General features: G+C 36.3%; 1 long non-coding RNA gene across 5 annotated transcripts in view; it reads right to left on the bottom strand.

Annotated features, from left to right (window-relative positions):
- LOC107317510 (uncharacterized) overlaps nucleotides 1–26,812 on the bottom strand; it is a 477,215-nt gene that overhangs the window by 435,659 nt on the left and 14,744 nt on the right. For all 5 annotated transcript variants that reach the window (XR_014932772.1, XR_014932776.1, XR_014932773.1 and 2 more), the window contains exon 2: nucleotides 25,220–25,357. This is a non-coding gene — a long non-coding RNA (uncharacterized LOC107317510). The remainder of the gene's footprint in view (nucleotides 1–25,219; nucleotides 25,358–26,812) is intronic.

Here is a 26,812-nt window from a genome sequence, read left to right as displayed (position 1 = left end):
GCTCAGTCTATCGCATATTTAGTCATAGCCAGTGAAATTTGGTTGTGCAACTCACTGTCTTTCTCTTCTAGTAAAGAAGATTTATTGTCATGCTATGCCAACTTCCATACAACTGAAAGTAGAAATGGGCAATTAAATTAATTTTATTGGAAAGCAGTTGCTGAAGGAATGTTTTGCCAAAAAGTTCAACTTGCAGTTTAATTGTAATAACATCACAATATAGAACAAAGAAAATCCAGGAGAAAAAAAAAATTGGAACAGTCTTTACCTAAAAATAGTCCTGTCAGTACAAAACATTATATTCTGGAACTATTTTCTCAATATTGTTCATTTTTATCAAGTTATTAATTCTAGGTGGTACTTTCAATGACGCTTCCTTAGAGGGAGGATATTTGATATTCACTTGTATGATCTTCACCTTGTATGAAGAGAATGAATAAGAAATGAAGTTCTTCACACTAAACTATTCCACACTAGCTATTTTCATTTATGAAAAGCTGTTTATCTTACTTTGACAGCATGAAGGTTAAATTAACTCTTGCATTTTCTGTTCTTATACTGTGAAACTAGTGGAACAACTTAGAACATACTGCTGCCCCTTAGGATGGTAAGGAAAGATAAACTGCATGGCCCAAATGTTAATATTCCAGAACAATTAAGGGTCTAAGTCACAGATTCATTGAAAACTTATTGACCTGGAATAAGGTTTGTGAAAGGTCTTGATTACTGATATGGAACTACTGAAAATAAAAACGAATTAAGATGCTCTTTTGAAATGGATATAAATCTTCTATTGCACCTTTTGAATCCCATGCAATATTTCCTATGCATTTCTCAAAGTATGGCCATGCATTTGCAGTAATTGTACTGTTTCTGAACCAGAAACTGAAAGGCTTTGTGTTCCTGTAAACATTTAAGGATTTGATTCCACTACTGGACTTTTGCTACTGCCTAAATCAAACCAAAGGTTTTGATAACCCTAGCTATGAAAAATACAAAAATGTATTGATCATACATATCCCTTTGCTCTTGGCAACAAACTGTATGGAGAATCTGGGACATAATCTGCATCACAGTTTTTGTAATTGACTCCTCCACATCATTAGTAAATCTTAATTGAATTCTCTTGAGAAAACAGTTTTCTAAACAGCGAGGCTGTAAGAAATGAAGTTACAGGGCTTTCAGTTGAGGTTACCAAAACATACGAGGGGAATTGCAGGTCACTGCAACCATACTGTAAAGGCATACACAGTGCACTGCGCTGCTATGCTGAGAGCCAACACAGGTTTTTTTCCAAAATAAACCTGTGAAATAGACCAGTACTGGAAATATTTGCTATACTTATACATTTGCAAACAGTAACAAGTCCGGAACATTTTAAATTATTTGTTCATTATTTCAGCTAATAAACCACAGCCTGATTATTGCAGTTCTTGTTTCATTGTTTAAAATGTACTTGTTCATCACGAAAGCCTGCTATATTGTAACTAAATGTAAATCTGAAATATGCCGTCTTATCTACTGTACGTAGAATATCTTTCAAAAGTATGTCTTCAGCTAGAGACTGACTACTTGCCTTAATTTATGCAAATATAGCCTATAGCAAAAAGCTTTGTATATTTGTTTCCCTATGGTATTAGTATTCACAAAATAGGACATTCTTTCAAGGGCATTTTGTAAGCGCAGAACTATAATTTATATAGCAAATTAAATCTCATTCAAAATGTGTGCACTGAGGTACAGATTAACATATTTAATTTCAATATTACCTGCAAACTTATTTTTTCCATGCACTGCTCTAATTAGCCATATAAAATCAAGGCAGTATATTGTAAGCAATTATTTTAGTGGGAGTAGAAAGAGAATCTGAATTAAATATATGGTAAGAGATAATATCTTATGGAAATTAATATACTCATTTGTATCAAGAAAAATGTGTTCTAGTTAAATTTTATAAGATAGTTTGGAGTTCAAAAACGTGACTCATGTAGTTGTAGTTTTATAGTTGCTGAGATGATAGACTATGGAACTGCTTTTAAGATTCTTATTAATGTGCTAGTGCTCATTCTTTGATATCTACAGATTGTCAGTAACTACTAATGTCATTTCAGATTATGAAATTTCTCCTATTATGAATATTCACTCCCCCTACAGTCAAATGTTTAAATTGTAAGTAACTCTGTGTAAAAAGTTCTCCCATCATTTAGACGTGTATGTTATACTTGGTTCTTCATAATTTCAATTTTGTAACTACACACTTGAGAGAATTAAATGATGGTGAAAAATTGTGATTTTTGTTTCAATGAAATCTAAAAGTCATCCTATTAAAAGTATATTTATTTTCCATTTTATCATGAAAAACAGTTTGAAAGCTAAGTACTAAAACAATGTTTAAGGATTAAGGAAAAAAAAAAAAAAAACAAAAACCACCAAAAAGCAATCCATTCAATAATGAACTTCAACTATCTCTTCCTAATGCATTTTTCAATTGTGATGGGATTCAGACAGCAGAAGCCGTTTTCTAGTAGTAAGAGCATTTAGCTGATCATGCTGCTGTAATTCAGAATTTTACACTCAATTTCAATTGCAGAGTCAGCAACACGTGCCATAGTTAAGTTCCCTTTCTAAGAAGGATAACAGACATAGACAATTATTCCCACTCCTTGCTCACAATTTAAGGATCTCCAGTGAAAACCAGCACTACCCATACAGAAATCTGTTGCCGGTACAACTAGTTTGTGGCCTTAAAGTGACCCTTCCTCACTTTTTGGCACAGAAATTGCTGTCTGACATAAATGCCTTATATTTCCACTATGTCCTGGCAGAATGACAGCATGGGCTTTTATTATTCAGAAGGGCCAAAAAGAACTAGCAAGATGACGATTATGTTGTTAGAAAAAGAGGTGCAGAAAACTGAAGTCTGATTTTTTCCTTTCCTGTCTCCGGAAACACAAAAGAGTAACTAATGTATTAGAAACTTCCTGTCTTAAATCAAGAATGGCAAAGAATAATACGGTGCATACAAGCATGCTCTAATTCTTCCTTTAGCATTCTCACACATTCCATTGGAGCATCCTGGCCATGTCGAAGTCTGACCTAGATCATTCTCAATCTTCTCACTTAAGCCTCTTTGTCTCTTGTAAACAGAAAAGTTTCATAGTATGAACTTATAGCTGGCCAGAACTAAGCATTAGAAAAAAAGGCACATATGTACAAATGCACACACACTCCTATAAAGCATCTGAGTTCAGACAAGTCATTATATTTACTGTGACTTACTCCATTTTTCAAATCTCTCTGGTTTCCCTGACTAAAATTTCCTATCCTCTATATTAAAGAGTACAAGTAAAAGAAATGTGAATAAAATATTTTAATTTAAAGCTTCCCTTAGAATTGTAAGACAAATTTGCAGTGTGGTCTCAACCCAACCTTTAGAAATATGTGGAAGGACTTCAGCTGTGACAGCAGGCCTCACACTCAACATAAAGTGCAGTAGGAGTGACAAAAAAAAGTGACAGACAAATTAAAGAGCTACTTCTGTTTTAGCAATTTTTTGTGACAGCATTTGAAAAGTTTGCAGGGCAATTGCTCTAAAATGACAGTGTGCTGCTGAGCTGGTAGAGCACTAAGTACATAAAAGACCTTGTCAATAACTTTTTCAATAGGGACCTTCAAACTCACAGGAACTTCAGTCTAAGCTATTAAAATATTAAACTCTTTCAGGTTTCACAGATGTAAAATTGCTACTGCACCAATTTTGCTAATTATCTATGACATTTATGTTTATGGCATAAATGTTACATACTTCAGAGATTGCTCATTTCTACTAGTTAGTTATCCCTTCTACATCCTGGTGGCTTAAGTCAGCCCACTTGAGGTATCAGAAGCAAAAGACAATGTGCTCAATGTGGCAGTTTTGCATTTAGCTTTTTTTCCTCAGATTTTTTTGTTTGCTTGTTTTTGCAAAGAAATTATTTCCATGAGACATTTTAAATATGAAGACTGTTCTGAAAGTAATGCCTTCCATTTTATTCTGTTGGCCTACAAAATCACAGTCAGATAATGGTGAAATGGCAGTAGAGGTTGAATCTTCTCACCAAAACCCCACTGTGTTGTTGGTGTGCAACAGATGGCAGCAGAGGGGCAGTCTGACATAACCAAATCTGATATGGAAATGCAAATAAAGCAAATGTGTGTCATTGAATTCCTCCATGAAAAAAAAAGAAAAAAAAGAAAAAAAAAAGAAAACAAAGAAAACAAAGGCTCTCCATTGACATTCACTGACACTTGCTGATCACTTATGGAGACAAATGGATGGTGGGTGGTGTGCTTCAGCAGCATGACAAAAACAGCAGCCATCTATGCTGGTGCAGATTTTTACAGAAATTCCAGAAATTTCCAGAAATGGAAATTTTGTCAAGGCCCCTGTTTCTGAAAATGCTTATACATGTGCCTAACTTCAAACTTAAATAGTCATAGAATAAGTCCACAGCACCATGTGCTTAAAAATTATCCCATATAAATATGTGGGCTCAATGTCTGAAGAGGGACTGCAAAACTGGGCCTCATGTTAATGGCTCAGGGTTTCCAAGAGGAATAACTTACAGAAATTTACATTAAGACTGCCGTGACTAAGCCTCCCACTTGTCTTTGAATACCACTTCCTATTCTCCAGTCATTTCTTGAATAGTTCAAGGCTTCTATGGGCCAGACACAAAAAAGAACAGATAACCTCAACTACCTTAACCAATACAAAGATTCATACATTGCATGAGCAATTTTCTTCCAGACACTGTTCTCAGTCTTTACTTTGATCTCTAATGTAATAATGCTAGATCTGTATTCATCACTCTATGGGAAAACACATTTGTAGCAGTAAGATAGAGTAGGGAAAAGATCATTTTGTGACATTGAAATTATTGCTATATCTCATTAGGAATGCTATGTTCCTGTACTTAGTTGAAATATGCCAATTGCAAAGTTGTAATCATCATATCATCACCAAGATGTTGCTATATTTGAATATCATATACTTATATCTTACTACCATAAGAGTAACCCACTGTCACCTACCACTTAAGAATACACGATACTGCTGCACGATCACTCTTGCAGATTTTAAAAATGCCTACCATGAATATCTATTAGGATAATCAATTTTAACTTTTTTTTCCCAAGAAGCCTGTGATTTTACACTCTAGAGGTAGAATATTTCAAAAGTCTCTACACCTGAAAGAGAGGGTGTCCTGATTGTATTTTAAAAAAAAGATCTGTTTATATTAACTAAGTTTTACAATGCGGTGGCTGGTCTTGCAAGATTATATGAAACTGAAAGCCTAAATCCATTATACAACATCATTTTGCTTGACTCCAATAAAATGGCTAGAAGGTGTTTCCAAATAGACACCAAGAGAGCATAATGTGATAGAAAGTATCTCCAGTCTTACTTGTAGAGCAGCAATTCCATTTGTAACAGTAAAGAACTGGGCATCCATCCACCCTCCCAATGTTCCTCAAACTCCAACAGACCTGATGGTGCAGGTATGCAAAATCCAAGGAGGAACAAACCCCTTCTTGCCAAATCAACTGACATGGGTAGTAACAAAAGTTGGCCACTTTTCCCACTGCGGTAAAAATATGTAATACATACTGCAAAATAAGCATGCAAGAACAGCAGAAGTACTTCATTTGAAGTAGATCCAAAGACTGGTAAATAATTTATTTCCTGGAAACCCAACTACAGAATTTTTATTTCTGCCCACAATCGGGACAATCTGGCAGATTAAATAATCCAAGCGATCTTGTTTTAGTATGATTTACGTGGCTTACACCTGCAAGAATCTCAAAAAGAAAACAAAAAAAGAATCAAGGAATCAATGCTTCCAACTCCTTTAATTTTTCCTCAAAAGTAAAAACAAAAAGGAAGGAAGGGGAGAACAGGCGAAGAAATTGGGCTCTATTTCACTAAAAGGGAAAATATTTTCACAGCCTGTATAAAACTTTCACCAAGGTAATCTACATTTTTCACCATAACGTTGGCATTACAGAAAAATGCAACAGCAGTGATATTACATACTGCTAGACAAGTTGGACAAATTACATCAGCTATTCAATAGACGTGGACAGCCTGTATTAAAAAACTTTCTGCTGGTTCACACACATACATCAGTAATGGTTTGTCTTCAGCAAAGGAAAAATTGTCATTGTCATATTTCAAAGCAAGTGTAAATTGTTTCATTATAAACCCCCTGTTGGTCCCTTATTATCAGAGAAATCACTCTAAATTTTTTCTTCTCTCTGCATGGCATTGCCATGTGTTGGTATCACCAAACTCTACCGCCTCCCTTTAAAAAACAGACCATACACTTAACTATTAGTAATCTTACCACACACTAAAGCTGGTTTGCTCCCCCTTACTTTGTTTTGTATTTGAAGGCTCTCAGTTTCATAAAGGCAAGGCTTCACTGTTACCAGCTGACAAGACAGTCTCTGCAAACTTCCACTACACTCAGGAATACGACACATTTTATACATACATATATTTTTTGAAAATGTTTAACCATTTCCCACTCTCATGGCTTCTTGTAGTTCCAATAGAAAGAAAATCTCAGTCCAAAATAGCAGTGATGGAAATTATTACTCCCACAACCTTCTGCTATCTTAACATCTGATGGAAGCAGGATAAACAACAACAAAGACTCAAAAAGAACCATGAAGCAACCACTTAACCATCATCAAGGCTCTGTTTAGTATGGAGTCTACTTGTTTTCTCCAAGAGGTCTTCTAAGAAAGGTTTGTTGAGCATAAATTACTTTCATGCTTAGTGCAATGAAGCATCAGCCTGAAGCAAATTCAAATCCATCACACTTAGTCACACACAGCTCTATTATATCAACGCAGACTCAGCTGAGAAAAGTGAACAAATCTGAGCAGCTACTAAATAGTAGATTGTGTCACACTTGCATTTATTAGTAACATAATAGCTTTTATTTTTGTATGTAAATACCATCATGTTAATAAGGGTATAGAGTACTTAAAATTAAAAGAAAGCCAGGAAGACTTTGTTCCTTTTTCTTAATCAGAGACTACAAATAAGAAAAATCACAGAATCACAGAATTACCCGGGTTGGAAGGGACCTCAAGGATCATGTAGTTCCAACCCCCCTGCCTAGCAGGGCCACCAAACATATGCCTTTACTAGATCAGGTTGCCCAGGGCCCCGTCCAACCTGGTCTTGAACACCTCCAAGGACGGGGCATCCACAACCTCCCTGGGCAGCCTGTTCCAGGACCTAACCACTCTTCTAGTAAAGAACTTTCCCCTAACATCCAACCTAAATCTTCCCTCTTTTAACTTAAAACCATTTCCCCTAGTCCTGCTATTATCAGCCCTTTCGAAGAGTTTACTTCCTACTAATTTAATATCAGAGGAATAAAATATTTTCCATATCTTACTACACTCCACTGAAAACCTGGAACAATTTACACTTTTTTTTTTTTTTAGGGAGATCCAAAGAGAATGTAACTAGAAATGAGGTGATTCAATTTTTCCGAGGCCTGCTTTTCCTCATTCTCACTGCCCCAAGTGGCAGCCAACTCAAATGCTTTGATTTGCTCAGGGAAACTGAGCCAGGGGATAGGCTGCATCTTGGAACAAAGCAGGACTATGCTTCACTATGCTGACCAAAGGCATTCTTAAAGCATATCATTCATTCCTCTTTTACAGAAGAGAAAAACTAAAGGTCATAGTAGAAGGGTGTTACTTTCTAACTGAAAATTTTAAAAGTAATTCCATGTTTAACTATATGGATAGATCATCAGTTCTTCCAAATCTCTTATTCCACTGGGATTTTTCCAGTTTCTCTTCTATAGGAGGCAGAAGCAGAAGCCACAGTTGGTGAAAAATGACAGTTTATTTACAGGTGGCTGTGAGTCTTCCTTTCACCACCATACCAATGAAGAAGAGAGCTTGAAGTTCTGTGGTTTACTGAAATGTAGGGAATTGGCTGGAAAGTGGGTGTGGATACATGGCTATGTAGCTGAAACTGAATAAGGGTTATTTCCTACAAGAAGAAAGAGAAGCTGAGTTTCCCCACTGCCTTCTTGCTGTTTTTCTGTCCAATAGCATGGTTAAACCATGGATGATCGTGAAGCACCCTGCCTTTCCCCACTGGCAACCAGTAAATCCCAGCTAGTGCAACTGTAGGTAATTTAAGAACTCACAGGTGCCTCAATAATCTAGCTGCAGGGATTGAGTCATTGTGGGTATTCTTTTGGATACAAAACTGCAGATACAGGCTGAGATCTGCCTTCTGCCATCAGATCCTGGAAGATGGTTCATCTTCAGCACGGACCTCAGAAGCTAGAGAGAGATAATATAACTACTCTCTATTTTGGACATGTGGTATTTTGGTATTTCATTCTGGAGTTCTTCTGGACTTAAGAGATAAAAATTAAGAGCATCTGCAATAAGAAGCAGTGATAAGAATTCCTGCAACTGGTTTGACTTTCCTATTGGGAAAAGTAGCATGTAAAATACTACTGTATTGTTTGCTGCAGCTGTATGATATCTATTTATTAGAACACTCTGATGTAACTAGAAAACATAAGGATTACATCTGCGTATAAAGCTACAGTGATAGAAAAGCACACATCATCAGTTATTGTCTTCACAAGAGTACGTTCCAGAGAGACTTGCATTAAGACAACCAATAATTTGAGAGCTTTCTATGTTAAAATAAATAAAATCAGTGCATCATAACATTCAAGCTTGACTTTAATCTTCCTTTGGACAAGTATACGTACATTAAAAAAATAAATAAAAGAAAGGAATCATATACTCAAACATAAATGCCTTACAGGAGAAAAAAACCCTATTAGTCCAAGTCAAAAGAAATAATTATGCACGAAAGAAACACATCCAAACCCCAGTACAGTTAGTGCTAGCTTCTCACTTATTCCAAAGCTACCCAAATCAGACACGTCTTAATGAAGTACGGCTGTTTAATTCAGATGCAAAAACAAAGTGTTCACTGATGACAAAAGAAACTCAGAGACCCCATTAAAGGAGTAATGAGAGCTGGAGGACATGAGTTTGGAAACCAATACACATTAAATGGGAATAGAAAAAGGAAATAATGTACATTTGATTTCTGAGAAATTTTGAAAAGCACTGGTTGAGAAAAACAAAGGAGTTATAATCAAAGAAAGTTTGCTTTCTGATTCTCCCCGCTAAGACAATAAAAAAATGCAGAGAAAAAAAAAGCAACATCTGAGAATGATGTGATCACACTAACTGGCAAGCTGGGGTGTGAGTAACTGTAGGGACATACAAGGTGAACACTGTGAGTGCCAGGAAAAAATGACTTTTATGTTAAACATTAACAATCTGGGAAAGAATTAAAGTGTCTGTGCATTCCACAATAATCACCATTTCTGGAGCTTACTGGAGTGAAAGTTATTTAAAACACACACACACACAAAAAGTTACATTTTCAGTTTGACAATTCATTTCATTACAATCACTACTCAACTAACATGAAGAAAAAAAACCTTTTGTACCCAAATCTCCTGTTCCACATCATAATTAAACTAGTAAACTATTTATTTCTATCTCCGCATATATATATATATATATAAACAGTTTTGGATGAAAAACACTTAAAGATCAGTTTAATGCTGTGGTTTCGGAGGCCTCTTTCCATTTCTGTTAGCTCTAGCTGTCTGCTATTGCATAGCTGTAGCAAACTGTAAGCATTGGAATGGGGGGGGGCATGGAGGGGCTTGGAAAGAGCATCTGGTTCAAGGTTAAGCTGAGATAAGTCTAAAGCAAGTTATGGCTTTATCTATGTCTCATCTCAGCTCCGCAGTATGACCCTCTCTTCTTGCTGAGCTGCATTATCTGATTTTGATAATATGTATCAACTGACAGACTTCTTGTTGAGTTTTATTCTTGCCACTGAAGTTTCAAAAGTTGCCTCCACAGATCTATGGATAAACGTTTAGCAAATTTAAGGGCATTCAAAAATAATTTTACTAGTCAGTTTCATTCCAAGCTATTTTACAGCAAGTGGTAGTTGACAAACACAAGAGACAGTTAAATCTTTTTGACTACTCACAGATAACTCGAGTTTCATTAATTTCTCATTTATTCTTAACAGTGTCCTGGTAATTTTATCTTACTCCTATTTTTAACAGGCTCTGCTGTTTAAAAGACCCTATAAAGTAGTACACAAATACTGGGAAAATATCATTACATATTAAACTGGGAAAAGTCAGCAGCAGAAGACAAACATTGTCTGAAGTAAAGAAAAGGACATGGCTCAAAAGCCTGGATCATGTTCTGAGAATATTTCATCTGAACTACGGTAGCAATACCATCCAAGCCACCAAACTTCAAGAGGTTTTCAAAGGATTCAGGTTCCCATCAATGCAGGAGCAGCTGAAGCGATTCTAGAATACAAGTACTTTTGCTCTTCTTAATTTTTAGAAACAGATGACAGCTATACCATTAAGGACCATAAATACCAAAAAGTTTAGAACTTCAAGCTTGAGCCACAATGGGTCCAGTGATGCTTACGTCTATTTCTATACTCCAATAACCATTTAATCTCAATGAAGCCCCAGTCAGCACCAAAACTACTCAGATAAATCCTTGTCTTCTGCCTCCCATCAACCATTCTAAAAAGTCTTTCCTTGAACAGATGCATTCACATGTAAGAATGGCTTTAAGGACTTTAAATTCTGTGTTCAGGCTGACAAGTGCTGCATTTACCAGTAGATTCCACACAAGCTGTTTCTACAGTATCCAGACCTGGCACTCTTTTCCAGGTATTCCAGTTTATAAAACGAAGTTATAAAACCTGAGGACAATATGATGCTCTGAAATATCCTAATTGTAGAATACTTGCTTCTGATTTGTTTATTCAATTTCTTCAGATTAAACCTCATTAAAATAAAGATAGCCCTCATTCCAAATACTACACAATGTATAAAATACACAGGTGTTGTTGCTACAATTTTTTTTATGGCAAAACTAATTTTTCCAAAACCATGACCAAAAAAAAAGTATCCATGGTCATTCAGCATCTAAATATTCAAAGTAATCCAAAGTTTAACTGCACATGTTATAAAACAATACCATTTAGAATGAATTTATGCAAATTAAAAAAAAAAAATCACCTATAAAACCTTTCTTCTAAGCCTCGGTTAAGTTACCAGTTGCTTAAATATATTCAAAATATTTAGCAGAATCCTACCACTCCTCCTATCCTCGCTTAATTAAGAATTACTTCTGCCAGCCACAGGAGAATAAGAAGAGCTTTCTTTTGACTTATTCACGAAGCAGTAAAACAACACATGCGGATACAGCAGCTGACAACATAAGCAGGGTCAGTGTCAGGACAAACTGGCCAAAAAGAGCAGCTTTTGGCATCATTTTAATCAGTCCTCGGGAACATGAAATGTCATGGAGTTTCATATGAAATGAAATTATCCCTTTCTCTTAGCTTATTTCTGTTCCAACTAATCCTCTAACTCTTTATTAAACATTATCTTTACCATCTGCTCTGGGTGAATGTTCAACACCTTGCAGAAGAACTCGGGCTGATTGGTTTTTATGGGCAACATGATCTGAGTTTTATGCACATACTTAGGATTATGTCAAGGACAAAGAGGATGCATAATCCATTAAATATAATAAGCAAGAACCCATATCAGTGCAGCTAGAACATGTGTTATGTTTCAAAAGCAAAAGATGAATTAGAGATACGTGGATCATAAAATACCATAACCCAGGACCCTTTTTATACTAGAATGTCATTTCCATACACACACACACACTCCATTAAACACATTTCTGGAAGTGACGTATCAGTCCTGATGAATCAGACTTTAGTGCTGAAATGGCACTTCCAAGCCTACAACATGTAAAGAAATAGCCCTGCAGAATTTGACATTTCCTCTAATGTGGAACAGATGGTAGCAAAATACACACACTCTACGCATAGGTCTTAAAACCACATCTATATGGTCAATAATAGAATGCTGTTATACTCACATGCTTTTTGTAAGTCTCTAAAACAGATCAGTATGCAATGGCTACCATCTAAAAATCACAACCTAACAACTGACATTTTTTTAAAAGTGATTGAAAAAAGCCAAGAGTTGCTATCAATTACATCAAAATATTGCTTCTACCTTGTGATAATCACAAACATTAAAATAACACCACCACTATTGATAATGATAATTAGTTTAATGTATAACATCCCACCAAGATTTTATTTGCAACAAAACATGTAATTGTAGGTTTGATTTCTTGCTCACAGCCTTCCATGTAATTATTCACCTCTTTCACCTTTATGCAGCTGTTGTAATAATTCATCTTTCTTTCACTAACCTTTCAAACCAAATAGTTATCCTTTCTTCTACTATAAACATTTATGATCTCATAATGAATAACAATTAGATGGCATCTGATCACAGCGTGTTCGATAACAACATAGTATCTCCACAAGATGTCTTTGTTCTTACAGAAGGTTTGCACTACATATCTTCGTGGCATGTTCTAAGATGCAATAACAGGCTAGTCTTGTAGACATTTTCAGAATTTTGCAGAGGATAATTTGACCCATAATAAGCAGAATTCATAACCAATGTATCATTGTACACATAAAGGGAAGCATCAAGTTTTCTACTGGTGTAGGTCATCTGGACTTTGTGGATTTCAGTAGAACTATGTTAATTTAACCCAATGGTGTGATCTGCAGACTTTTAGTGCACCAGTAAGTCTGGTCAGAGGTCCTAGATTACTCACCAAAAGGGACTCCACTCCCATCATCTCCCATTCTAACCACTGGACTTCAAAGAGTCTTAGAAATACAGAAGTCTTTGTTTTGTAGTTTTTTGTTTTTGTGTGTTTTTGTTTTGTTTTGTTTTCCTGCAAATACTTCCAATTAAACCCCTTTCATATAAACATTTTAAGTTCCTTTCCAGTTGTGTTTACTGAAGGGCGTCAAGTCTCAGCCCAAAGGGAATTTTAACAGAAAAGATAAAAGTAGCATTCATTCTTATCAAGAAGACAGCTCCCCCTTAACCATATCTTATGTGTGTACATACACACAGGATTGACTCAAGGTAGGACAGAGAGATGTGGAAGAACCCTTTTAAAAGTACAAAACCAGAAATAATGGGGGGAAGGAGAGAGGGAAAGTGTTAATTAAATTGTTAAAATAAATATTTTATATGTATTTTATATGTATCTTAACTACTAAAATGAGTAATCACAAAATGGATTTGGTTTAGGTTACTAGCTTTTATCCAGATTATCCAGACAATCAGCATCAGGTTTAAGTCCACTACATAGCCATCTGTAGTAACGTCACATGAAGGATTAGCCTTATCTGACATTTATAATGAATACATGGATGAAAAAAGAGGAAAGAGTAAAAATTGTTACAATGCTTAAAAATCTGAACATTTAAAAGCTGAAGCCTAATCTTTACTTGCCAATTCCAACAAGCATTTGAATATGTACAAAAACCAACTCAACATACCCTGACTTTTCTAAAGCAAGGTAAGAATATGAAGAAAAATATTGTATATTCTTATATTTGAGGTTTTGGCTGCAACTAGAACATTACACAAAAAGAAAACCTAATTCTCCGCATTTAATTATGACATATGTGCATGATCATAGCAGCATCAAAGATAAGTTTATCCTAACTCAGTAAAGTGGCAAGCGTCTCCTGAAATGTCTTGAGTACCTTCTAATCCTACTGAGGAAGTATATCAAGAAGTAATTGGAGTACAGAGAATGGCTAATGTTGGGCATTCCTGTTCACAAGAGGAACAGCATACAGAAAATATATGATATATTAGGAAACAACCTGATTTATCTAAATATGGAAGTCAGAAACATGTTTATTCTCCATCCCTATTTAGACTATATTCCATATGTAGCATGGCCTTTGGCACAGAGCATGTGACTATAAACCAAAAAATTTTGCTTCTCTTCCAGGCTGTTATTTATTCAGTATTGTACAATACTGTACAGTGGCCAGCACCTCTGCCTCTTGGTATTAGCATCTTCTTCCCACAAATAGTGACACTGAAGTGACTTCAGTAGATCATGAAATTGTGAAAAAGTGACAAGACATACAAATCTACTGCCATTATTAATTTTAGAAGCAGAAAGGAAACTCAAATCCTAAGAAATGTTTTGATTTGAGGAGTTCTCCTTTTAGGTGTAAACAAGCATTCAGGATAAGCAAATTAAGAATATAGGAAGAAACCTATAAACTTGAGGCAGGTAACATAATCTTTAGAAGAACAACAGATTCTGAATGCCTAGATCAGGTCAAATTCACAAAAAGAAATATTTTTATCATAGGACGATAAATAATGAAGGGGAAAGGTCTAACAATGCCTGAACTAAGTGACTGGAGACTAGGTGATATGAAAACATAAATAATACTGCAGTGGAGCACAGCAGCTAAACAAGGCAGATGGTGACAATGCCAAACATCCCTCTTCAGTTTAAAACAAACCTAATAAGTCACACAGCAAAAGCATTTTGTGCAAAGCTACAGAAGTTGCTACAGGTAGTTTAAGAAATAAGCCCTGGTCAGTTTAATCTCATCTTAACAAAACTGTAGGAGCATTCCTATTGGTCACAGAAGGCATGGATACTCCATTTCCTTTGGTGAAAAGGCCACAACAATCAGTTGATTATTTAAAAAAAAAAAAAAAAAAAAAAAAAAAAAAAGCTTCTTTGTATGTATATTCTTAAACGTCACATGTCCTTGAAGTAGCCTGACTTTTTTTCCCCACACATCTAGATTCTGCTGTTACCAAGCAGACTAATAACTATGTTTTATAAATCTGTGTGAGACATTTTTATAGCACATGCTGTATTGGCACCATTGCCCAATACTGTATGCAATTACTTCGTTGTTGCTGTTGTTGCTGAGGGCCAAGCTCTAACAAATTAAATTTAGAAAAGGGAAATAGGCTTATATGCAAATGGAATTAAATGTTGACACAAGGATAAAATAGCACTGGATTTAGATAGGGCTCTCCTCTGACTTTTTAACCAATCATTAGATTTAAATTGAGCAGACAGATTCATCTTTGATTTAACTCCACCGCAATCAATGAAGTTGCAGTGGAGATGAACCTAGACCAATATGGTTTTGACAGTTTTTATGCAGTAGCTATCCAGAATGAAGTAGATTACTTTTTTCCCCCCTTATCATTTAGGAAATTATTTCCTCATCCCAAAATCCCAATTAAGGAAATGAATTAGCAAATAATAGAGTAGGCAGCTGCATGCCAAACACCAACCGCTGCTCACAGACTCCGTACCCATAAATCCAAAGCCAAAATATTTATCTGACTTACCTGTGATCCTGAAAAATCTCTCTAAAGGTTTAACTATAGCTGGATAATAGCATGGTTTCTCCTCAGTATACAACAACAACAAGCATTTAGTATTTCTATAACATTAGCACTGCATACAAATAAGTGTTAGAGAATTATTTTGTTTGGTGATCAGTAAGAGAAATAGAAAGAATAATTACTTACATGTTCATCATCGCACTAAAGGAGATCTATTAGATATTTTAGAACCCCTGGTTCTAAAAGCACTAGCCATCCAATCCCAGTTTATTGTGCATTTACTACATGACCGTTTCTATACACGGCTTCCTCCTCTACCTTTCTCCACTGGCATTTTTTGTGTAAAATATAAATTGTTGATCAAAATTCTTTGTGACTTAATCTAAGACCAAAGCACTCTGGCAACACACACTGCGTATGGAACTAACAAGGAACTAGGGATCACCAGTCACACCAATCCAAAAAACTCAGATTTTATTGGCACCTTGGTTTTGGCACCTAATCCTCTCCATTTTCCACCCTCTTTCTACCTTTCTGTTGCTTCTTTTCAGCTGGAAACTCATTGTCTATTCATTTATTCATGGGTCTTTTCTTGTTTCTTTTGTGGGTTCTTTACTCAATGGTAAGTTTAGAAGAACTCCCTCCTACAATATGATCAGTAACATTGAATGTTTATAGATTATCTGGCTGAAATACTACAGGAGTACAGTGCTTTTGAGGCACAGGAAATCCCCTGTTATCAACAGGTGAATTAGAAGTCTAGTGGCAAGAAAAGCCCACAGGTCAAAAAGATGCAACTGCCATAGTAGAGTTATTTTCAGGTAGCAGAGTAAACTTGGGCTAAAGGACACTCTAGGCAAAGACAGCAAAGCAGACAAATCTCCGAAAGCAAAACTAATTGTAAAGCTAGACTCACTTCAGATCAAATATTCAAAGCATGCTATCAGTTTCCTATAACATGAAGTGACTTAAAGTTTCTTTGTTCTTATATAAGTTTTGAACACCTTTGCAAATACGCATATAAACACAAGGTAGGAATCAAGACAAATACCTAAGATTGCACTTGAATTTCTGGGATTACTGATTATAATGCTATAATAGGATAGCAATCACAACAATAGCATCATAGTAGCTAAGTCCTAGGTTGCAGCAAGCGAGGATATGAACACACACAGCAGCTGTAGACACAAAAAACAAAGGAAAGAATCTGCTTACCCTTGGAAGGCCTCAGGTACACAGGGATCTCCAATGAAATGCTCTCACCTCCACTGCAAACTCTTAAATGAGGTCTGGGAAGAGGTGGATCCTGGTTCCACCCATTCCAGTCACTCAGATGTACTGCATGCACCTGAGCACCCCTGGGTTGGCCCTGCCTTCCCACCAGGTGCTCAATCACTATTTCAAGCTGTGACAGCATTTCTGTTCCACTGCTCTTTGATTACACCTGCTGTTTGGAATTAAATCACTAGGGACACAACAAAACAGTGCTTATCAGTACTATTATACTGAATAAAGGGGCTAAAATCAGGTCTGAAGCATCAACAGACCTTTTTCTTGCCTTGAAAAGACACATTTGTTTCTTTCACACCCATGCAAAAGTTATACCACTGTTTCTGACCAACAGGCTCATCTTGCTAGCTGGACATTTTTGAAACCTGAATCAGAATTACTGTGGCAATGCAGAGTTCTACCAAAATAACCAGGAGAACTACAGAGCTATTGTATATTTCAATTAAAAGATAGTTTAAAAAAATAACTAAGTTATGAAGAATTTAGCCAATAGAAAATGACCTCTAACCTGGATGAAAAAAAAGGAGATTCTATTTGTGCAAGTACATAACTCTGTAACTCAGAGGAAAGCTAAGGTTTTGCATTTCAGCTACAAGTAAAGGTTTCATGTTTTATCCCTGTCCATATTTTTTACTACTTTCAAATCATTTATATTTCATTATTTTCAAAACACAAAAAATAGCCCATGAGAAGAAAACATTTTTTACAGATGTTATAAAATATACAGTAATAATGCTTGTAAATTTTCAGCAGAGAAACTACAGTCATTTTCAAATACAACTTAATTTCTGGAGCACTAGTCATGCATTTCTGTTCAGTGACCTGGTAAGATCTAGTAGTAGCATACTTCGAAGTATTCACTCTTCTTATGTGGGGAAAAAAAATATATATATATAATAATAATAATAATAATAATAATAATAATAATAATAATAATAATAATAAATGGCAACTAAGATTAGCATGAATTCAAGAGTCTAAGCAAAACTAAGATTCAGAATATCTATTACTTAGTAAGTCAAATCTGCTTTGAACTGCCTCTCTGATTACTAGCATTAATAAGAAAGCTTTCTACTCAAACATTATAAGCATTTTTTTTCCTAAGTTCTTAGCAGATGGAAAACAGCCAGACTGAGAGAAAAAGGTACACCAGGTCTTATAACCAGGAAGGAAAAAAGCTTGCCAGATATTAGCATCACCCTCAAGTAGCAGCATTAATAGCTTGTCTTGAAACTTCAAGTTAAGTTGTACACTAATCTCCAGATCTTTCTGATACTCTAGTTTTGGAATTCTCCTTTTTGGGTACCAAAACACATTGATTGATTTGCAGTTGCAAAACTACTTTTATATATATGTTTCTTAAGTCTGCAAGGAATCAGTTTCAAAATCAGTTAAGTCTTTCAGATTTTACATTGAAATAATAAATAATTCTACTCAATACTTTTTAAAAAATGTCTTTCAGAGTTCTGATGTGACTGACTGTTGCTCAGTGAAATCTCTCTGCTACTCTGGAGCCCCCTGCTGTAACACGAATACACACCTCACCACTGCCAAGGCAACAGGATAGCCTTCAGCTGGCCCCTTCAGCTGGGAGAGCTACAGCTAATTAAATCCACAGCTGTGAACGGTGCACAGCTTAGACGGATGCAACACATTCTGCCCTGAATATTCCCTCTTCACTTTCCACCAATTGTAGAACCTTATCTCTGTCCTCACTCAAATGAAATGATGCACCTATAGAAAGCTGCAGCATCCTCTGCTGTAGTCCATGTTTTCTGACAGATTCCTTAGGTAAAGGTTCTTTCTTCAGTGCCTACCAGTGATTCATTCCCACTTCCCATATGCAATAGACGCTTCGTGGACTCCAGCTGGATCTCCGCTGGAATTCTCTTGCTTTACTTTGCAAAACAAAACAGGGTGAAATACAAGTCACTTTCTTGCACTGATGTCTTATTTATGAACAAGTTCTGTTTTTCTTCCCATCCTGTTTTAGATGCATTTCCTGCAGTTCTGAGCAGTTCTCATCCTATTAGCCCGAAGTGTTTATCCCTGCAGTTGGTGTCCCGAGCAGTGAAGGAGGCAGCCCACAGCATCTGCAGCCACCCCTATTGGGCAACCACACACCTGCCACATGCCAGGCAGCAGCTGTGCTACCTCCCTGTGCAAGTAATGCAATTGCCACTGCACAGGTGGGTGGGTAACACCAACAATATGATGCACATTTCCTGTGCTAAGGGGAAATGCATCTTTCAGAAACTGTACCAGGCTCTGGCAAAAAAATAAAAATTAAAAAGAATAATATAGCTAGGGAGAACATATTTTAATATGAGTGAGCTAATTATAATTTTGGCTCCTAAAGCTTTCTAACAGCCAAAAATGTAAAGTCCAGCTGGCATGTCCTTCCGCCAGCCTGAAGGAAATAATCCCAATTTATAGCATAATCAAAAGTCATGCTTCCATATTTTTGGGATTTTATAAGTTACTGCCAATAGAATTAGCCTATGGAAAAGCCTCAGATTGCTTTCCAAGTGATGGAGTGCCAGGAAGAAAAAGTTTCAACATATACACATTTTACCACCTCTGCACCGGTTTGAAAAGCACACAGAATTGCCCGGATAGAAGGGGAAAGAAACATCAGTCACGTACAGACTCTGTGACTCACATAGCCCCATGCAATTAAGGGCCCATTGTTAATTTTCAGGTTGTCATAAATCCATTGGAGAATTTGAGACATTCAAAAAATAACTACAATAGAATGAAGAGGGGGATTGGGCAATCAGTTGAAATGAAATCCAGCCCACATAAATAAAACATTGTAAGAAACCAGATCTGAAATATTCTAGGAGAAAAAAAAAGGCATATGGAACTGAGCAACTACACACACGTAATCTTTTAAAACCAAGATTATTTGACATGAAGGCAGAGGGTGTTGCATAGCTCTGAAAACTGTTTTGCTAAGTACAGCAGGTCTCCAGAATGTCTTCATTTCAGTGAGTAATAAGCTAGAAATGTTGAAACTACCACAGATGTACAGGAAAGCAGCTGTATGGTTTTCTCTCACTATATGTGTAGTAATAAATAAGTATTTTTCAGAAAACATTATAGCACTTCATTGCCCTGAAATAGCATTTCGACTGCACACCTGCAAGTGCATGTACATTTTTCTGTATCTCATAACCAAAACACTGTACTTCAAATGCCATTTTGCAATGATCAAAACAGCATTCAAGTCTATTCTGAAGTGATGTTTCTTCACATATATAATTACAATTTTATCATTCGCGCACTAAGTGAAACATTCTAGCTTTTGTTGAAAAAACAAAAGAGAAAAGCCTATAAATGTTGTTAACATGAGCAAGTCCTAATTAATTAAAAACACTGAATTTAGTACAACTCTTTACATGTGTATGGAATGTTGTTAGTAACTCTAAATGACTTAAGGCCTGGACATGCTATCTTGATCAGTAGTCCTGCAAACCAAGGGTAGGAAACTACATACACTCTTTGGCTGATAGTTATCTTGTGGGATTCACGGTAATGAAAGTGCTACAAATTGCTTAATGTTGCTACAGATTCCGACTGCAGTCAAATATCGTGTGCCTCCTGCTGTCTATGGTGCATTCTAACTCGAATGCAATTTTCTGCACCACACTCATCCACTCTATATTCGTATGCCCAGATACTCAAATTTCAGCAATGTAAATCAATGTCTAAGCCTCCATCCAGCCTGGCCTTGAAGGCTTCCAGAGAGGAGGCATTCACAACCTACTGGGCAACCTGTTCCAGTGTCTCACCACCCTCTCATGAAAAAAATTCTACCCTCTTCCAGTTTAAAGCCATTTCTCCTCATCCTGTTGCTACCTGCCCTTATGATAAGTTCTCCCTCAGCTTTCCTGTAGGCCCTCTTCAGGTACTTCTCTTATTAGTTAAATACAAAATTCCTTACATCTTCATACCTTGGTTTCCTGGGTATCTTAACCACATTATCTTCTGAGATAACATTTCCTTGCTAAGAATCAAGATTATTGGCAAGCCAATAGCAAACATTCAAGGACAACAATCACACAGGAAATTTACAAGTTTGTATAAGTAAGGGCTACTAGCACAGCATAGCAGTGAAAATAGCCTCTCACATCCAGAGGAAAAATATATCAAGCCATTGAGTCATATATTTGGATATAGTGGTTAGGATGGGGGGGGAAGTGAGAATATTCCATAAGACAGCAGTTTCAAAGAGTAGTAAAGTACAAAATTGTTTATGTAGGGACAACAGCATGAAATGGAGCAACTGCCTCTAATGTGTCAGAGGTTTTTACACAGACAAGCTGCTGGGGGCAACATGGTAGGATGCAAAACCAATTACCTTAGTAGTAGTTTAAATAAGGAAAATGGGGGACTGGGATTGGATGGCATAGGAGAATCACCACTGACATTTTTTGACTCATAAGTAGTTGTAGGCCAAAAAAAAAACACAACTTCAGGTGATGCATCTGAGATGTATTTTGATATTTTTCTCAAGGTGTTTGTTGGTTTTGGCTATTGCTAGGAACAGAACCATGGAATAGATATAGGTTTAATATTATTTTCAGCTGTTTCAGTAACATGCTCAAGTTACTATCTGAAATACCTACACAGCATGACTGAAAAGAATCCCAATAATTCAGAGGGGTTTCAATTAGCTCCTGTTTTCCACAAGGAAAATTCAGGAGTCTGAAAGACAAGATGAGTCACAGGAGAATTAATCTTCAGACATGGTCCACAGAAGTCTGAGAACTATCAAATCACTAAGTACTCAAAATTGTGTGCAAAATATGAATAAAATATTGATTTCATTAAAAATGTTAAGGACTACTTAATTCAACAACATTTTCTATGTTTGCATATTTATTTTCAAATTTGCATATCTGTTTGCATATATCTTGTAAAATTGAACGTTAATTATACTTTGAAATCATGTATAAATTGTAACCAAGAATGTTGTATGAATTTTTGAAATGAGGCACACTCAAGTACCATTAATTATAAACTGTCATTTAAAGCACACTGAAGCAGACCTCATATTGAAAAAATATTGAGCCCTTGACAAATAAAAAAAGGCAGCAAGAGTTATTAACTGGTCTAGCTGATTAAACAGCACCTCCTACAAACACAGCACAGATTTTTTCTCTCTCTCCCTTCAGAGCATGGCTTGCTTTTTCCTCAGGAAAAAGAACACACAACAATTTGCTGGCCAAGATAAATACTAACACGTAGTGCAAGAATGATACACTGGCTTATAATTTCTGTTTAGGGTGATACACTTTTAAGTTCTCTTCACATAAAAATGACATTCAACAATAGGTTACAATAGACAGATAAAGCTTCATGAATTAATTTAATGACTAGTGTCAGATTAGGTGAGTTGAAATTATTTTATCACAAGCTAATTAGATTTGTGACATGATTCGGAGTAATTTAAAAAGAATTTACATGAGGTCACATCCCACATAGCTTCCAAAAAGGTGGGATTGAGAAATATACAAGATATGATGCTCTGCCTCTCCAAGTGGTAATTACAGAAGTCAAATTTCAGAAAGTTTTACACATAAATCCAAGGTCGAGTAATTATTAAGACATAGGCATTTTCTAAAAAGTTGTGTCTTCAGAATATTGTGAGAGTAGTGTTTGGACTTGTTAATCTTGAGAAGATGTGCAGCAGATCCATTAATATTGGGGAAAAAAAAATAAAACCAAACATTCATACTTATAGCTTGGGTAGAAGATCTGGCACATTTATTAGTGCAAATTACTGTTGCAGGTATTAACTGTTACTTGTCAAAAGCTACATCCTTAAGCAGAGACAGAAGAAAGGAAAAAATCCAAATCTTTCTCTAAGTCACTCCAAATTTGACATTTTAATTTTCATCAACACTGAAGATGTGTTTGCATTAAACAATCAAGTCAGAAAGTAGATAAGCAGAAGTGAAAACTCACATATCTCGTTCTGCTACTTTTGTCACATGGGTGATAACTATATTATGAATAGAATGGAGCTCCAGGAACATTAAAATCTCAAACTACTGTATCTACCAAGTATATAAGGCCATTTCCGACAGCTTCAATTATGTTTCACACACATACAGCTTGAATTTGGGCTCTGTAGGTGTGACCTGACACTGTTGTGCTATCAGCTATTCACACTCCTTGGTCACAGAGAGGGAATTTCTTAGAATTATTATTATTTTTTATGTCTTCATGTTACCTGTATTTCCCATTAGAAATACAGAACACTGCAGCTAGAAGGATAGCCAAAATATTCACTATGGAAGTACAGCCCTGTGGTTACCACAGTGTTGCTGTTTGATTACAAGACAATAGCCAAAGAGCAGAGACTTCATGCACACAAAGCTCCATGTTTCCATTCTGTGTGTCATGAAACACCTACTCTCTTCCATATCCTTTGTTCAGCTTACATTTGAGACTAAGTTGTTCCATAAAAGGATATACATATTCTAGCACAAAGGACTGTAGTTAACACTCAACCTTGCGAGTACCTCATGCAACCACTGTTCTCATTTGCAGAGCTGAGTTAGATTTGCACTAAATCGTAATAGCTGTTGATTCCTGGTATACTATATCAACAGGTAACAATCTTGGCCAATTTTCTTTCTTTTTTGAAGGAAAATAACATGAAATTCCATTCATTTTTATTTAAAATTTTTCAAGATTCTCTAATTTTTCTTTGCCACCATCCCATTTCACAAAATATGCAGAAGAATACCAATGCCCCAATTCTTATGACCTGTCATAAAATCACATGCCAGCACTCCTAGTCATAACTGATTCACAGAATCATAGAATGGCTTAGATTGGAGGAATATTAAAATCATCTAGTTCCAACCCCTCTGCCACAAGCAGAGCTACCACCCACCAGCTCAGTCTACCAAGGGCCCCATCCAGCTTGGCCTTGAGCATCTCCAGGGATGGAGCACCCACAGCTCTTCTGGACAGCAGTGCCAGTGCCACACCACCCTCTGAGTGAAGAAGTTCCTCCTAACATCTAACCTAAATCTCTTTCAGTTTTAAACCATTTCCCTTGTCCTTATCACTAACTGCCCGTATAAAAATTCAGTCTCCTTCCTGTTCATAAATACCCTTCAAGTACTGCAATGATGTCTCCCCCTGGAGCTTTCTCTTTTCCAGGCTGAATAAGCCCAGGTTTATTCAGCCTTGTTTTCTTATTCTTGGTAGTGTTGTGGGTTTTTTTTTCAGCCTATCTCAACCATGTAATCATTAAAAACAACAACAAAATGAGACAAAAAAAACCACTCAATGTGTGTTTACAAATATTACTCAGCATTAATTGTAAGTACTAATTAACCTACATGCAGCCTGAGGTTGGCTATGCTCTCATACACATTTACAATGTAAAGACAGACAATAAAGCATAGAGTTTAGAGAGTTTTGAATACTGTTCTTAAAATCAGCAACCAGCACAGTAGTAGGCATGCATGGCTCTACAGAGCAAAAAAACTTCACACTATGATTAAAAACATAATGGCTTTGTTACCATACGAAAGACCTTGCTTTAGCAGAGGGCTGTAACTAGATGATCTCCAGAGGTCCCTTTCAACCTCTATGATTTTGTAAGCTTCCAGACTAGCATGCTGGACATAACTGTAGCCATGATAAAAGCAGAGGACTTGAGCATAATTTTCTCCATCGTTTTCATTTTACAAGGAGATCTCTCAATTAATAGTCATCAACAAAAAATAATATAAGATCTGCACTCTTTTGTGCTGTTTTACGTATTATGTGGAATGCCAAGATTATGTTACCTTACAAAATGCTTGAAACTTCACTGGAGGGGACAGAAGTACTGAACCTTTGTCCATTCATTTTCTCAAGACAGTTGCTGTTTAGTATTCAAGTTATAATGAATACATTTCTATTGTGAACTCAAAGACAGCACTTACGTATTACATTGTCAATTACTCCTGTTCAGCTCTGTGAATTCTGCTTGGAGATATATGACAATATAATATTTAGACAGTTTGTGATGGCAGTCCACCTGTTCATGAATGCTCACATGCTCAGAAAGCACTAAACCAAGAAAAACTAATTCAGTAATGTCAGCAAAAACAGTCTGTAAGTCCCATCAGCTTTATTTTTACAACTACCAAGCAAAGGAAGAAGTGTATGGTAACTTTAAGGACCCTGTAACCTGTTTTCTAGCTAGGTTTTAATTCTTCAGTGATCTTATAAGCCCTCATAGTAGAGTCAATTCAGAACTCAGTAGCAATTACTTGATATGCTTAACTTCATATATATTTTTTTCCTTAAACTATGTACTTCACTGTAACATGCAATGAAAATTAGGCACTTGGAGAGAGTAAGAATATTGACAAGAAGAATCTGCTTAAGTGGAATAAAATAAAACTTCTTTTAAATGTATAGAATATTGATCTGTAGACAGATGTACTCTGAACAATCTGACTGAGCAAAGGGCAGAATCAACATTATTGTGTATATAAAATAGAACAAAGTCTTACCTACATGGAAAGTTCTTCTCCAACAAAAAACAACAGAAAATGAAGATTGCTTCCTTAATGTAACATACTTTTCCAAAACGACCAGTATATGAACACAAATATATCCATCCTTTGAGTAACAGTTCAGCTGAGTTGAAACTAAAAAAAAAAAAAAAAAAAAAAAGAAATTCTGAATGTGGGATATGTGGGATTCAACTCAGCTGTATGTTGAAACACCCTGGAAAACTTTACTTTATTCGTGTTCTAAAAATTACTTCAGCTAGGGGGCGTTCAGCTGACAGTTTTACATGGTTGCATTTTTGACATTATCCTGTAAAAGCAGATGTGAAACCAGCCTCCTGAGGAAACCTATCAGGGAGAAAAGAAAAAAAAGGAAGAAGAAAAACTAATATTCTGTGCAACTCCTGAATTTCCTTTATTGCCGTGTATTCAGTGGCCTCAGACTTCATTGTTAAATAGTATTAACACAAGTAAATGAGTTTTAGTATCTCATATACAAACGTGCCTGCCATCCATTCATGCTATAGCCACACCAGTACAAGGAAACCCCAAACTCTTCCTATTTTGAATGACACAGTGATGGGCATTACACTGACACACACAAGAAGTCATAGTTCACAAAACAGATTACAGCAACAACAGTTTTGCCAGTATAACTTCATGTACACAGAACTTCTAATGGCACAAAACAGAGACCATACTTCATGTTACCCCCCCTTTCCTAGTTGTTACAAGTCACAGCAGAATCATAACTATAACCTGAAATATTTATCAGCACAAGTAATTTAACATGTGATACTACCATATTTAGGATATTTACAGAGGTGACAGCTCATACCAGTTAAATAAAGCCCCTTTCTACATTTGTATTGACAAGAACAGTTTAAAAGCCTGAGTCAAACGCTCCCTGGAGATACAGAAATCAAAAGGCAGATACGTGATGCTAAATGGCTTTTTAAGATTTTACAGGAACAGACACTTGGGGGATTTTTGATGTGAAAACACAGAAGCATCAGATCAAGAGACCAGCTCACTGCTGGTTCTGAGATATGGAAGTCAGAAGTAGTCAGTCAGCAGTGCCTCCTCCCCAGGTTTCTAACAACCAGTTTCCTGCAGTGTGTTCTACAGAATTATGGAGAGTTAATGGGAGAGGTAACCGAGAGGCTTGGAATTAGTCTTCGGCTTCTCTGACCGCATGTCACACGTATCTTCCAGGTGCCAATATGGGGCACTTTCATCATGTGGCCAATCACCTGGCTCTGTGAGAACAGAAGATTTATTCTCACCTCCTTAATGCAGAAAAGATTAGCACATCAGCATCTTTTAACTGGCTGAAAGGACCCAAGGTTCAAAGTGTTTTGTCCTTTCTAAGCATGTACTACATTTTATATATCAAAATACCCACAATTTCACAGGTGCCACTTTAAAATACAAAATATGCTGAATTCCCATTGCACTGTGGGAAGCAAAGCTGAACAGCACATCAGCAGTTATGACTTTACATATGGACTTTTGCTTCCTCCTGGGAGTTGTTTTCCTTAGGAACAAAGCTGATTCCTATTTTCCACTTAGCTGATAGCTCTGTTCCTGCAT

The sequence above is a fragment of the Coturnix japonica genome, chromosome 11, assembly GCF_054131305.1.
Source record: "Coturnix japonica strain WE chromosome 11, WE-NBRP24, whole genome shotgun sequence".
Lineage (NCBI taxonomy): Eukaryota > Metazoa > Chordata > Aves > Galliformes > Phasianidae > Coturnix > Coturnix japonica.
This window is presented reverse-complemented; position numbering and strand designations above follow the sequence as displayed.